Here is a 15,568-nt window from a genome sequence, read left to right on the forward strand (position 1 = left end):
TACTTAATACAGGATGTTTTTTTTTTGAAAAATCATACGGGTCGATTTCCGTCAAAAGTTCAAGAAATTTTAAAAAACTAAATATACAGTTGATAGTTTCTTATAATTTGTGTGCATGACTCCTTTCACGACTTTTCTCTAAGTCTCGTAGTGATGGCGGTGATGGCAAAGTCGGAACTATGCCATCACCGCCGTTCTCAAAAAACCATTTTTTTTTTATGGAATAGGAGGACAAACGAGCGTACGGGTCACCTGGTGTTAAGTGATCACCGCCGCCCACACTCTCCTGTAACACCAGACGAATCACAAGAGCGTTGCCGGCCTTTAAGGAAGATGTACGCGCTTTTCTTGAAGGTACCCATGTCGTATCGTCCCGGAAACACCGCACAAGGAAGCTCATTCCACAGCTTCGTGGTACGAGGAAGAAAGCTCCTTGAAAACCGCACTGTGGAGGACTACCACACATCCAGATGGGGGGGAAGATATCGTAACTTGTGGCGTGTCGTGCGAAGGTGAAACCATTCTGTATAACTGAAACATTGATTCGAACAGAAAGATTTGCAAGGATCACACTAGCGTCTTAGATTAATAAGTGGGTAGCGTACAGACGATCTGACAACCCGATAATGTTTATCGTGACCAACTTTGATTTGTCAATGGGTGCGTCAGCAAAAGTGGTTTAATATTCAAAACACTTAGGATCTGATGACAAATGTAGCTGACTGTGTACGACTTGTGAATCAAAATCGGTTACAGTGACGATAGCAAAACACAAGGTCAGATTTCGTACGGCCGGACCATCGAACGATCCGATGGGCGCCTCGCACCAATCGGTCCGGTAGTACTTAGTACGATCCGGACGGTAATAATAATAATTTTGTGCGATGCACAATGATGTGACATACCATCATACCATCAACCGGGTCTTAGCCCGGGACGGTAGCGGAACATATGGTCCTACCGAACCAAGTCCCATCATGTGTTTAAGCTAATAAGAGATATTTTCTCTCCATGCGTTCTATGTCTATCACGCTAGTATACAGTAAGTCACAACTCTAATTTTGTGCATTTCATTTATTGTTCAAATTTAGCCCATGTTTTCAACCACACAGTAATCACACTAAGAGTCCTAACAATTTGATCGAGCCCATCAAAATGTTTAGCAATTGAGACTCACGGCCCAATCGAGTGCAATGAACGCAGGATGTGAGCACTAGACGCCCGAGTCTCCCGCCACTCGAGTGACAGGTAATTGCCGCGCTGTCAAAACATCCGACAGACCTGTCAGATTACCTGTATCCGTTAAGGAGGCACTCGGCCTGCGGACTTAAAAAGTGACAGGTCGCAGTCTCATTTTTATACGGCCTTCCATTTGGTCGACGTTAAAAGGATTTAAAAGTGGCTTAAACTTGTGTATTAAAATTACAAGGTAAAGTGTTGGGTGTCAATAATTAAATTACATTTTTAATTTTTAAGTAGGTATATCAGACATTCTGTACTTGGCGGAGGTCCGTTATATAAGATGGCGCCGAAAAGCATTCACACTCGATCCGAAAATCGCTTATAGTGAAAATAATAGGCTTAATATCTTAATAGACAATATACTATCGTATTGACAAACAAATCGTGCGAAATAGAAATACATCTCTAACGGAGATACAGCAAATTAGAAAAGGTAAGCGAATTTATTGTACCTGTAACCGATTTTGATTGAGATGTCATAAACAGTCAGCCAGGAACCAATAGCTATTTTTTTTATGAAAATAGGGGACGAGACGAACAGGACGTTCAGCTGATGGTTATTGATGCGCCCTGCCCATTACAATGCAGTGCCGCTGATTCTTGAAAGATTCAAAACTTCTGAGCGGCACAACAACTGCGTCACCTTGAGACAAAAGATGTTAAGTCTCATTTGCCCTGTTATTTCACTAGCTACGGCGCCCTTCAGACCGAAACACAGTACTGCTCCACGGCAGAAACACGCGCCGTTGTGGTACCCATAATCTAGCCGGCTTCCTGTGCAAAGGAGCTTCCCATTGGTAGCTAACACACACATTGACAAATCATAGTTTGACATGCATTATCACTGAATGGCAGATTGTCTGTACTCTAGTATATTCAAAGTATGAGAACTACCATATTTTCCATCAATGGAACCGCTCGCCAGGTAAATTTACTTTTAATCTTAATGAGACAGAAATTTCGCCATCAAAGGAGTACTCAATCCTTAAGTGGATCTCTTAATGCCTCGCTTATCTTTATGGTAACAACGTGTGTCTTCAGACATTTAAGGGCGTTGCGTTTTCTCTAAATGACTTTGAATTAAATAAGTCTTTTGGAGCATGGAATCCGGAGCCAACATAGCTTTCTGCTTTTGGTTATAAAAATAGAAGAAAAAACGGTGTGGTGGGGGACACCGGATAAGAACGAAGTTCATTACTATAAAAATAATAATTTTTCTGATTTACTAAAAAAAATGGGCAGTTTCCACTGAATTCCACCGTATGTCCTTCCATGTATGCACGCAAGAAGTTATACTTATTTGGCGTACACAAAACAAATCCTTAAAATTATTTATTCGTCGTGTTATTCTACGTTTGTAGAAAGAACAATATTGTAAAAATCGTGAAATAAATTATTGAATATTGCTGTACTGGCTTAAACCTTTTGCCTGTCCTTATAATGGACGAAGAAACCAAAAAAAAAAAAATTAAAGTCGCAAACGTCAGATAATTTCTGAAAACTTTTATTTTTAGATGTCGTGAGCGCGCAACGTTATAGTCAAAGAAATTTATCTTCAATAACATCAAAAATATATACATAATGTACATGTTTTCCTTTTATGTCAATGTAATTTTGCAGTTATAAACCTATTTAAATATGATTTAAATATTCGTTTATTGTATTTTGGTTTGGTTTGGCCTTGATACCATTGTCTAAATAAATAAAATAATCAATCAGTGTAATTTGTCACAAATGTGTTAAATGTCAATAATTGTTACTTGTCAATTATTTATATATAAATAATAAAAACTGTCTTTACAACTTTTGGTCTTAATTTCCGTCTAGCCCCCTTTCGCAACGCGGGATATGGAACTTCGTTCCAAAAACTGTCGGTCTAGTCTCGTCCTAAATACCACAGTGTCTCAAGACGAAGGTTTTTAACCAGTGTGTGGTGCCAGTGATGACAAACGGTACGCAGACCTTGTCGCTAACTATGGGCCTGATGAGACAGCTCATGGTCGCTCAGAAGGCAATGGAGAATGCTATGCTCGGAGTTTCCCTGCGAGATCGAATCAGAAATGAGGAGATACGTAGGAGAACCAAAGTTTAGCGGAGTTGAGCACTTTTCTTGGGATGGGTATATAATGTTAAACTCGCGTCAGGACACGTGACCCTGATCGAAAATTCGTAAGACAGTCGTTGAATTTATGGAAAATGAACTTTCGGTAAAAGGTTATAGGGTTCAAATTAGATTGTCGATAAACTTTAACTTCAGTTGATAATATATATGTATATATAAAAGTGCAAATGTGCAATAAATGAATATTGTATTTAACTACAAGTACTTTTATACTAATACATAAAGCAATTCGTGCGAAATTATTCCCTAAACATTCCAAAATATTCAAAAATGCACTACGTTAATGTTCAAACTATTTATACTGTCAAAAATTAAAAACATTGGTATGAAATGATGATATATGCATGTCGGTGAGTCTTGAATTTTTCTCAACGGGGTGAGTAGGTACTTTCAACGCAAACGTTAAGTTCACGAGCATGGCGTCTCCTTTTGTTAAATACTCTAAGCCAGCAGTATATGAGATACGATGTTCAACTGCTGCGAATCAGCTTATCTTTATGATCATTGGCGAACACAGGCGTTCCCACGTGTCTCACACTCCGCTGTCAATATCTGCTATCGGCGATATCCGTGCACTTACATTACGCGATACATCTGGCCGACTGCCGGGGCCTAATGTGGTGCATTTCATTAAGTGCCTGTACTTTTGGTGTCATCCTTAATGTGCTTGTGTTTTAGCGCTCCCACATGCAATGCTGTTTGTATATGAGAAAGTTTGTGAGAGCTCGGAAAAAGGAAAGAAGATCCAGTAAACAATTAAAGTAAGGAAATGAAAATGGAAATGGAATGCATACAATAAGGGGAAAGGGACGAATGGGGCTAAACTTTGATGTATTAATTGATTGGGATTCGAAACAGACACGGAAAAGAGGAAGACAGTTTAAAAAGTGGATAGACGAGCTAACATCAGTAGCAGAAACCACATGATCCCAATTTGCAAGAGATTGAATTGAAATTTTTGGGGAAAGTCTTTGCCAAAATAATAAGCAGCTGGAAGACGTCCAAAAGAAATAAATTAATGATGAAACGTTGGAATTTGAAAAATAGGGAATCCATAAACCATCTGGGATAAACTTTGCATCGAATGGTGGTAGTTTAATGTCGATACGATCAGTGGTGTAAGCGTGATTGAGCCTCAAACAAAGACCATTTTCATTATATATATATATATATATAAAAATATATATATTGCAATGGGAGAACTGGTTTAAATTGCAAATCTGTCCGCGTACCTGTATGGGTAAAGAACAACACGATTTCGTAAATTTTTAAAATAGTGTTGACACTTTTGGTAGTCACGCGATACTCATAAAGCGAGGTCCTTTTAAATTCGTGTGTCCTAAGGGCGGGGCCGCACATTCAAACCAGGCTTTCGTCACATATTACTTAGCCCTCGGTTCGCATTCGTAATGATACCGTTAGGGTTGGCAACAATGTAAATAAAAGAAGTATATTAACTAAGTACCTTAAAATGAATTCTCAATACGCTGACTTTATAAATAAAATTAAACCTACAATAAACCAATGAAGTATCGCTGCAGTTAAATTGAAAGTAAAAAATAAACAATAAAATTCATTTAATTTCAAATACAATAAAATTTTACATTTAGCCACATAATATAATGATATAATATAGATTTCTTACATTATTAAAAGCCTAAAATGAAAACGTGAATAATGCTCAGTAGGTTTAATATTTTTTTTACTTCAAGTAGGTACTTTAGTACTTCCAGAAGTAAGTTAGAACTTCGTCATAACATATAAGTTATACAACGAACAACAGCTTAAACTTATTCTAAATTTCATCTATTTTAGACTCGGTACTTGCCAAGCGTTCGATATCCAAATATTTTGAGTTTTTTTTAGTGTTAATTCTGCCAATATGTTTCTTTTAAACAATTCGACACGTGTTTCCCTCTACACGAGGCATCCTCAGGACTCTTGACTCGCCAAAATCTGGCACGAGACTAAAGGACCTAAAGAAAACTCAAAACGTTCGGATAATTATGGATTTCCGCAAAGTAATGCCTACTTCAATAAAGCGTTCGATAGTCAATAAGTCAATAGAAATAAGCTATTTGATAAGTAGAATAAAACACTTTAGAATGAAAAATAATTATGAGTTAAATAAATATTTTCCTCCTCACTGAAGACAGGGAAACGTGAAGGTTATACCAAGTCGATTACCTCAGAGGATGTTATTGCTTACTGATTTATTTTTTAACCACTAAATGGGGAATGCGTACATCCGCCATTAAATTTGCAATGGATGAGCGATGCCACAGCGGAATATTAATTATTCTTAGTTTTCGTTTTGGTATCAGTATGTGTCCTTTTAAACTGATCGTTTGATTTAACCTTATTTGAGCACTTAATGGAAGATGTTTGAAATGAAATCGATTTTGTGTAGGAAGAAAAAGAAAGTCACAAATAAATAAGAGAGTCTCAAACAAATAAGAGAGTCTCAAATAAAAGGAGAAAAATGTGACTTAACAAAAAATGTCACGATTGTCCAGTAATTTCACTAGCTACGGCGCCCTTCAGACCGAAACACAATAATGCTTACACATTACTGCTTCACGGCACAAATAGGGACCGTTGTGGTACAAATAATCTAGCCGGCATCCTGTGCAAAGGAGTCTCCCACTGGTACTCTAGTACTTAAGAAAATATACTTAAACAAAGAGAAAAGAGTCAATAACATTTGTATGAAAAAATAGCCGCTGACGTTTCATCTTAGCTAACCTAAATGAGCCAATATCACGACCAATCTGTCAGTACATTGTTCACGTCGTAATTTTCCTTTATTATTAGAAAGTTTGCATCACAATTTTGTGGTTACAGAATAGCTCTGTTTATTGCTTCTCTGAATTTTCATTCGTGGTCGTTCTTCGTTTTACAACCAGAGATTTATAGTCTTCTATTTTCTTAGTAAATGATCTGTAAAATATAGTATTTAAGACTATTTTAGTATCTTAACAGAGTAAGATCGGCATGCATTTTTCCTCCCTAATATCAAAACATAGTACAATAAAGTTAGAAATACGTGCATGGTTTTACTGCTATCTAAACAGAGTGCTAATTGTGTATGTATGTGGGCGTTAACTGTTGTTTTAATGTGGCTTTTTTATAAGTTAACTTTAAACTGTTATTTAGTTTTTAATTGTTTTGACCTTTACCTTATGTTAATATTATTGTTATCAATTATAAGATAATACAGCTATATTTATTATATTATAAGAATGATTTAAAATAACATTTGTTGAGTTTCTTCCCAAATCTTATCAACTTATCAGTAGTGTATAAAATTAATTGACGATTCAAAAGTGTTTATATAAACTTGATTAAATATACATATTTAACTTTGACTTTGAATATCCGACACAGTTCTGCACTTACTTGAAAAATCATCATCATATAATTTGCAGTAGCTTTAAACGAGATTTATATATAGAAGTAATGTATGTCTGAATCTAAAAAATCCTCGAGTTATGGTTAATATATCCTCTGTGGTCAGTCATGTTGTCCTTGTATCTTCTTGGATCGCAGAAACTCGGTTGGTAAATATTAAATTGGTGGATGCAATTACTGATTGTGACAGTAATCACGACCATCATGTTCACGAAGCATCCTTACACAAACATTGAGTTCAAACTCTAAAAGATGATGCATCCACTATACGATAATTTATATTTATACAGTAATTTTTTTTATATTTTTTTATGAAATAGTTTATATTATTTAAAGGCTCCTATATTGGATGCAGCATCTTACAAACTAATTTATATTACAGCCATTGTAAAATACTCTATTTGATTGAAAAGAGTGGCCGTTGAGTTTCTTATATTAAAATTAAAAGAAAAATTAAAATTCAAATTCAAAAACACTCTATTCATGTAGGTCACGGAAATGACACTTATGAATGTCAAAAAAAAATATTGTTTCTTATTAAATTTACCGCTACTTCGTAAAGGGTTGAGCTAATGAGAAGAAGTAGCAAGAAACTCATTGCCACTCTTTTTAGTCAAGATGTACATTTTAATTGTTTTACAAATCGTTTCAATTACAATATATGCAAAGTGACGAAACAAAAATACTCAAATGTGAAAAACTAAAAGGCTTGCACGAGTAAGTCAAAAAAAGTAATGTAGTGACGGTTCAAAAGCGCTTAGTTTAAGCCTAATTGAATAAAGTTTTATTTGACTTTGACTTTAAATAGTTGTTATACAAAATTTTCGAATTCTGAATCGCGAATTAACAATGATATAAAATGGGAATACCTATAGTAATTGCCGCCTCCGGTTAGTTTAATATTTCAAGTCATAAAGTGAAAAGAGAATTCGCAACAGTCTAGCCGCTTTAACGAATTGTAATCAGCCGTACAATAGGGAAATATCATTTTAAAGTGGTGTTCAACTAGTATTTTAATGCACCATCCTGTTTTTCGTATGTGGGTGCTTGTATCTGGATACTAGAACATCTTCCCGTTGTGTGAACAACCTTTTTTATAGTTTATGTTTACTAGACTAGCCGTTCCCGCCCGCTTCGCTGAATGGCGAATTTTAAAAGGAAATAAATTTAACAATAAAAAAATAAGTAGCCATAAACCATCTCGGATGAATTTCGCATCGAATGGTGGTAGTTTTACTTACCAGTAACTCCAAACGTCTGAGTTTTTTTGTTGCAAAATTTGCCTAGATTGTAATAATATTTTCTGCAGTGCTGAAGCTTTAAATGCCTATTATCAGCAATGAACTTCTTGCCACTGGTTCTATTGACCGGTACGAACGTTTCAGTTCATTCAGTGTTTAGCCTACTACACAGAAAAAACATAAACTATATACAAATTTAATTTGTAAGTACTAAAAATATATCAGGTACATAATTAGATTCATATAAGAAAAAAAAATCTACATCGCGTCTGTCTGTCTGTTCGCGATAATCTCGAAAACTACTGCATTGATGTTCATGCTGTTGTCACCAACGGATAGCTTGTTTCTTGAGGTAGGTTTAAGTATGTAAGTTTTTAAATAGATTTTGCATGCATCAACGATATTTGTAAGAGATGTCGGAAGAAGTAAGCCGTCTTTGAAGGAAAACGCTGCTTACACCCTTTGAGATTAAACAAAATAATATATGGTGGAATTAAGTATGTATCTTATATAGATATACAGAAAGGTCGATGGCATAATATGTCTATCACTTTAGGAAAACATCCGATATCGATTTTAATACTTTAGAAATTTGGCAATTACAATACATAACTTTGATGTAAAAGCTGTTTAAATAAATAAGATATTAATCCTTATAAATTTATTAATAATTCAGAAATACGTTTTTGTTTCATTTTTATCTCACTAACTTTGGTTGTGTAGACATTTCCAATGGATTGATACTAGATTATTCCCGAATACTTACAAACATATTTTATTTCTATTGACAGAACAGCGTCTGTCGTGTCTTTCTATATATATAATGAAAATGGTCCTTGTTTGAGGCTCTTTCACGCCTAAACCACTGATCGTGTCGATATAAAAGTACCACCATTCGATGCGAAATTTAACCTAGATGGTTTATGGCTACTTATTTTACGAATTCCAACGTTCCTTTCTTTGAAAATTCGCCCAGCGAAGGGGGTGGGATCGGCTAGTATTTATATGTATATCTCGAATATCTTAACGATATTCAAATAATACCTGCTATCATATTATATACAAACAAAACGTAAAAGTTTCCTCAATAAACTAACTAAATGACATTGATTAAACTCAAGGTAAAGATCAGGCGATTCCAAAAGCATGTGCCATAAACAGATTGTGATACGAGCGTTCATATAAACATGACTTGAGAAATACTATCACAGAGGTGGACAATTCAAATGTCAAGGTAATCGATACTTTTTAGGGTACCGTGAAAGCAAACAACGTTGACTGTATAATAAAAAAAAAAATGAAATAAGAGAGCGTTATGTGTAGGCGAGTGAAAGAGAAAAATGACCTTTATCTGGTAAACGAAGTCGAAGATGGAAGCTAGTATGTACATGTCCAATAATTGCTGTTTTCAATATACAGTATGACTGGTGAGATACTTAACTCTCAAGAGAGTACAAGGATTCTCGTTTTAATTATGTTTTAAAATTAAGTACCTACTTAATTTTGTAACAAATTGCGTGACTCTTTCCTTACTTAGCGCAAGCGCCGACAGGTTCGTGTGTCCCCCTCCCCGCTAACAACTTCCGCGCCCCACGATTAGCGTATAATCCGAGTGTTCGATGCGGTGACTGCATTGCGTAATTAATAACTTTCACTATAGTTTACTTAGTAGTCATTTAGTATTTATTTTTAATAGTCTTTATTTTCTTCTTGTATGATCGCATACAAATATCAAGTCATGCCAATTAAAAACCACAGGCTAAGAATGTATAATATTCTTTAAGGTATATAGGTAGGTTAGCTAGTAGTTTAATTTTGAAAATAATTAGGAGCTAATGCCAAGCGTGGCTGACTGTTTACGACTTGACAATCAAAATTGGTTACACTAACAGTAGATTCGTTTTCCCTCTCTGGCACACTTAGTTTGTCTATACGCTACTATTTAGTTTTTTTAGTATAGTTAGTTTCTTTATTATATTTTTTTTATTTTTATATTATATATATTTTTTTTATGACATTAAGGGACGAGACGAGCAGGACGTTCAGCTGATGGTTATTGATACGCACTGCCCATTACAATGCAGTGCCGCTCAGGGTTCTTGAGAAACCTATAAATTCTGAGCGGCACTACAATTGCGCTCGTCACCTTGAGACATAAGATGTTAAGTCGCATTTGCCCAGTAATTGACTAGCTAGGGCGCCCTTCCGATCGTAACATAATATTGCTTACACATTACTGCTTCACGGCAGAAAAGGCGCTGATGTGGGATACCCATAGTCTAGCCGACATCCCGTGCAACGGAGCCTCCCACTGGTATGATTTCAAACACGATAATATTTTAAACCATCGCATACAATTGATAGTATTTTGTGGTACAGAACCGTCGCGGTCGGTAAATCTCGGCCGATACTTAATCGGGATTTTTACATTTGAATCGAGTTATTGATAATCGATTCTATTCAACTGCACGAGACCACCAACGTGCCCTCAATTTAAATGTAGATTTCATTGGTTGTACTTAATAAGGAATCCATAACATTGAATCAACGTACGTCATAACTTAAGGTATTTATTGATGGGAGCAACTCGATTTCTTTCGGCTATTCTGTAACTGGTACTAGTTAACAAGATTTAAAGGCTGTTAAAATGATTTGAAAATTTGATGCAAGTAATAATGTTAACTGGATTCGTTCCGTTGTTTCAAGTCGTACTGTAATCAGTATGAAAATTTCGTTTTCCTTTCGTAAGTTTGTGATAGATTACTGAGTTAGTCAAAAACGTTTGTTTGATGATTCTAAAATTAAAAAAAAATAGATTGTACGGTTATTTCCAAATAAGCTAAAGTTTTGGAGAGAATAACAAAATTTAATTTCCCTATGCTGAAATTCTACGCAATATAAAAATCAATTCGTAAATCGTAAACTTGGATTTGGAGATTTACCCCCTTATTCATAATGGTCCGCTAACCTTAAACAGCCGCTTAGGAGTGTTTTTTCTCATTCTGACTTAGGTTAATAGAAGAAGACAGAGTGAGAATTAGCAATGCTTTAAGTTAGCAGACTATTATGAATAAGGCGGTTAGAAACAAAATATTTAGTCGTCATCGTATTGGTCCAATTCTTGATAAACGTCCCCAGTACAAATGATCAATCAAGAGCTTCAAGAACTGAAAACAATTCAGCATAGCATAGGTTAGGTCAACTTAGCAGGACACCAATATGTATGCCTATCCAAATATTCGCATTCGAGAAGTAGTCTCAATTCGTAATCCGCGACTAAGTCTATTCCACCATCTTCATAACTATGCATAGTTTTTTACGGAGTTAATACACCTTAAATGCCTCAACCTTTTTTTTTAACGAGGAGGAACTACATTTTCGTACTACCCCTGTGCACTATGTGGCACAGGGAGTGTGGGACTCAACCACTTAGACCATCTTTTACGTAGATTGAAGTTGGCCAAGTTTGGTGATACCCACTAAAACCTCCTCGAAATCAGAGAGTTTCTCCGGGATCTTTGCAGGGCATTTCACCGGAGAAACTCGGGGAAGAGGCCATCAGTGGCCCTCTACCGGCTGCTAGGGTCTGGTGTTGAAGAAGGGACCCCCTTCTTCAACACCAGACCCAAAAAGACCTCTCTTCTTGGACCCCTCTTCCCCTTCTGCCACGCCCTGCTTCCCTCTGAAGGGCAACTGACGCCCTCTCTCTGTTTCTTTCGGCTTCCTCCTTCTGTAGCATTACGTGCTCACAGAAGGAAGAAGCCGCCTTCCAAGCCTCTTCGCTGCCCAGCATGCTGTTGACCATGCCAGGCAGCGAGAGGTCCTGGCAATCACAAGGTCGATCACTGACCTCAGGTCTTGACGCCTCGTTTCCCACGTGACGCAATCCCGGAGGGTGTGATCGAAATGCCTTAACCTAACCTAACCTAACCCAATACCAGCTAAAATCGGAGATACCTCCAGAAATCCCTAAAGGTTTATCCGATAATATCTGACGAAGTTGCTCATCCTCACCTTCATTTGCCCCCTGTGTAACCAGGCTCTACAATTCCAGGATTACTTGAGCGATGATTTCGTCTGATAATCAGCATTTGAGTCTTGAGATTAATGCTTCAGTTCTCAAAAAAATGTTGTTTGAATTTTGTCAACAGATTTTGAAGCCTTTATTTGGAAGGCCTTTAACTGGCTTTTCAATTTAAAAGCTATTTAAATTTAAAATTCACTTTTCCAGTAGATCTGAATAATTACCGAGCCTTATATTTTTCTCCTTTCATTTAATCAACTAGTTTATTCTATGCAGGAAAATAGCAGAATATGCGTTTAATTTTAACAAGACTTTTGCATTCCCGGTGTAATTCACATCGGTAGATTGCCCTTAATGTATGGGGGAAGTCACGGAATTATTGTATCCGCTGTACTCTAATTGCGAGGAACAATTCGTCCGACATCGTTGGCCGAACCATGTAAGTGCATGAGAATTGCTCCTAATGCTTCTTTGTGATCCTCGCTTGTAGGAGCAGCCAATTTGAGCCCTGTTAATAGAATTTCACGCGTATTGCCCGCTTATTGGCTTCGAGAATTCAACATTACAAATTGATCAGCAATTATATGTCGGTAGTTGGTCACGAACAATTATAGCTCTTAGTTTGTGGTACTTGTAAACAATTCCACTGCTGATTTCTCATATATAAAACCATGTATAAGTTCATAAAATTTTAATAGAATTTGGGCATTTGCGGAGATTTATTGCTAATGAAGATGTTATAGCTGTTGTCGGATGGTCAAAACAGAGCAGATTTTTATAAATAAGAAAATGATCACTCTCGATCTAGCGTTTGGCGAGTCAACAACTCCTGAAGACAGGTCTTTTTGTGAAACTTTGTGGAATTAACACTAAAGACGATTATTTATAATATTTCAAATCAACTTTGATTATCTTTGAGGCCCAAATGAAACATTACTATAGTTATGGTTAATTTATCCAAGCTGTCGATTAATTCAATATATAAAATTCTCATGTTAAATAAAAATTTTGTTTTCAATATTTTATTTGTGTAGTTAATCCCAGAAGTGAGGGTTATCACTTTAAAAATATAACAAATTGTTAAGCTTAATAACTTCAATTAAAGATATATAATATATGCTATCAAGTTGTACAGGAACTTGATAATGATTGCACTGAGACCGACGGTACCCATAAAATTATTGCGATGCCGTATATTGAGCTAAAATTACAATTTCTTTATTGTGGGATAGACTTAACGTGGCCAATTTAAACTTTCACATTTGGGTATGTGATAGGACGCGATTGATACCATAATTACAGTCATTTACGACGTAATGAGAAAACCGCTTCGAGTAAAAGTATCGATTGCGGTTCAAATCTGTGTTGGATACATAGATATGTAAATTAGGAGGTAATAGATGTGTTGTGAGTGCTTATTACTTGCGGGGCGACTGTCGCCTATAGTATTCTAATATATAAAATTCTCGTGTCATGGTGTTAAACATTGAACTCCTCCGAAACGGCTTGACCGATTCTCATGAAATTTTGAGTGCATATTGGGTAGGTTTGAGAATCGGACAACATCTATTTTTCATCCCCCTCAATGTTAAGCGTGGTCCACACGATTGTTTTTTAATTTTTTTGACATTTTTTTAAATTTGTTTGATTATGAGTCAGCATTAAAAATATATACAACTTCAAATTTTCACCTACGATCAACAGTTACTTTTGTATCGCGATTTTAATATCGGCAATACAACGATTGCTGGGTCAGCTGGTATACTTATATATGTTTATATATCTTATATCTTGAAACAAATCTGAATCTCGGAAACGGCTTCAATGATTTTCATAAAATTTAGTACACATATTTCGGGGGCGATAAATCGATCTAGTTAGGTTTCAATTTAAAAAAAAATTAGTTTTATCCGTGTTTTAATTAGAAACAGCTACAATAATATTAGAATACAAAGGTAAATTTCGCCGCTATACACAAGACTATAATAGCTCAGATGGGTGATCCGGAAAGCAGAAGACTCCGGTTCGAATCCAGATGTTCTATTAGTTTTTTTTGTTCAAGTTTTGTACATTCTTAAAAATCCGAGCAATCGGTCGTCCGGATATTATAAATAAAGTGTCCTGAAGTTATTACCAGTGAACTCCAAAACTAATAGCGGGTTTTAATCTTCATGGAGTGCAATTTAATCCAACTTGAGAGATAGGGTTGTTTTTATTTCGATTTTGGACCCACAATTATTTTTATTTCCAATATTTGTTTTGTATGGACATATTTTCTATGAGAGAATTTATTGACGCACGGTAAAAAAGAAATAAAAGGAAATCTGGATTCAAACCGGGGTCTTCTGCTTTCCGGATCACCCAATGTCCCATCTGAGCTAGAGACTGTTTTTTTAATAATATGGGCCCCGCGGCTTCTATTTGGTTACATAACAGACAGAGGACATCTCCCTCCCTCCCCCTTCCCCCCTCCACATGCGACACGATACTAAGTTATTACCAAATTATGTCTAAGTCTTACCAAATAATCCTTTTAAATACCAAACAAAAGACTTTTTGTCATTTCACGGCACCAACTCTGGCATTCGATCAAATCACTAGATTTGTTTAGAGAAATGATTAAACCGTGTTGTTATTTTAACATTCTCCGAGATTTGACCGAATCACTGTTTTTATCATATCCCTGCGGCATATATATACAAGAATTGCTCGTTTAATGATATAAGATAAATAAATATTTTTCTATTTCTATTCTGTACTGGTTATGGAAGAGTTTCCGTTGCTAGATATTGTCACGTGTGAGGCGATAAGTCACTTCTAGTACCTGCTTATTTAGATTTCTATGGTTGGATAGCAATAAGAACGATCTGAAGTAACAATGATTGCATAAATCTTAGTCCTGCGCGAATGTATCCATTGTCAAGTAAATACAATGCGTGGTATCACTACGAATATCTTGGATGTGATTAATGCTGGGGTTGGTACTGACACGCCTTTGCCGCCTCCGCAGAAAGCACAACATGTTCCTTGAGGATTTGTAGGAACCCTGACACGCTAAGTAAATTTGCTTGTATTTAAAGTCAAAATGATTTATTTTGTAAGATTTTATTAGTTTCTATTTAAATTCATGCAAACTGAATGGACCGACGATCTGGTCAAGATCATTGGGTGAGGGCAGCGCAGGACCGATTGTCGTGGAGATCTTTGGGGGAGGCCTTTGTCCAGCAGTGGACGTCTTCCGGCTGATGATGATGATGAAACTGAACAATTTTCTAAAGGGGTTGCATGACCCTTTGACGCTAATAAAATTGATATAAATGTCATTCTTGTCTTTCTTAAAGACTTCGTTTGCCATGTAGTAATTCATTCTTATTCTTATCAGGAAAAAAATGTTTACAGAAGTTAATCCAAAAAAAAAAGGGAATGGTTATATGGAATCTAAAAAGTAAGTAAATCTATATCCACGAAATATTCCACTTTGGATTTCTAATGGTCATAATCCCAACCCGAAGCATTTTGTAGTTTTTC

At 36.0% G+C, this 15,568-nt stretch overlaps 1 protein-coding gene across 1 annotated transcript in view; it reads left to right on the forward strand.

Moving 5' to 3' along the window:
* LOC126977994 (putative phosphatidate phosphatase) overlaps positions 1-15,568 on the forward strand; it is a 120,712-nt gene that overhangs the window by 5,569 nt on the left and 99,575 nt on the right. The window lies entirely within an intron of this gene.

The sequence above is a fragment of the Leptidea sinapis genome, chromosome 46, assembly GCF_905404315.1.
Source record: "Leptidea sinapis chromosome 46, ilLepSina1.1, whole genome shotgun sequence".
In the NCBI taxonomy this organism is placed as follows: Eukaryota; Metazoa; Arthropoda; class Insecta; order Lepidoptera; family Pieridae; genus Leptidea; species Leptidea sinapis.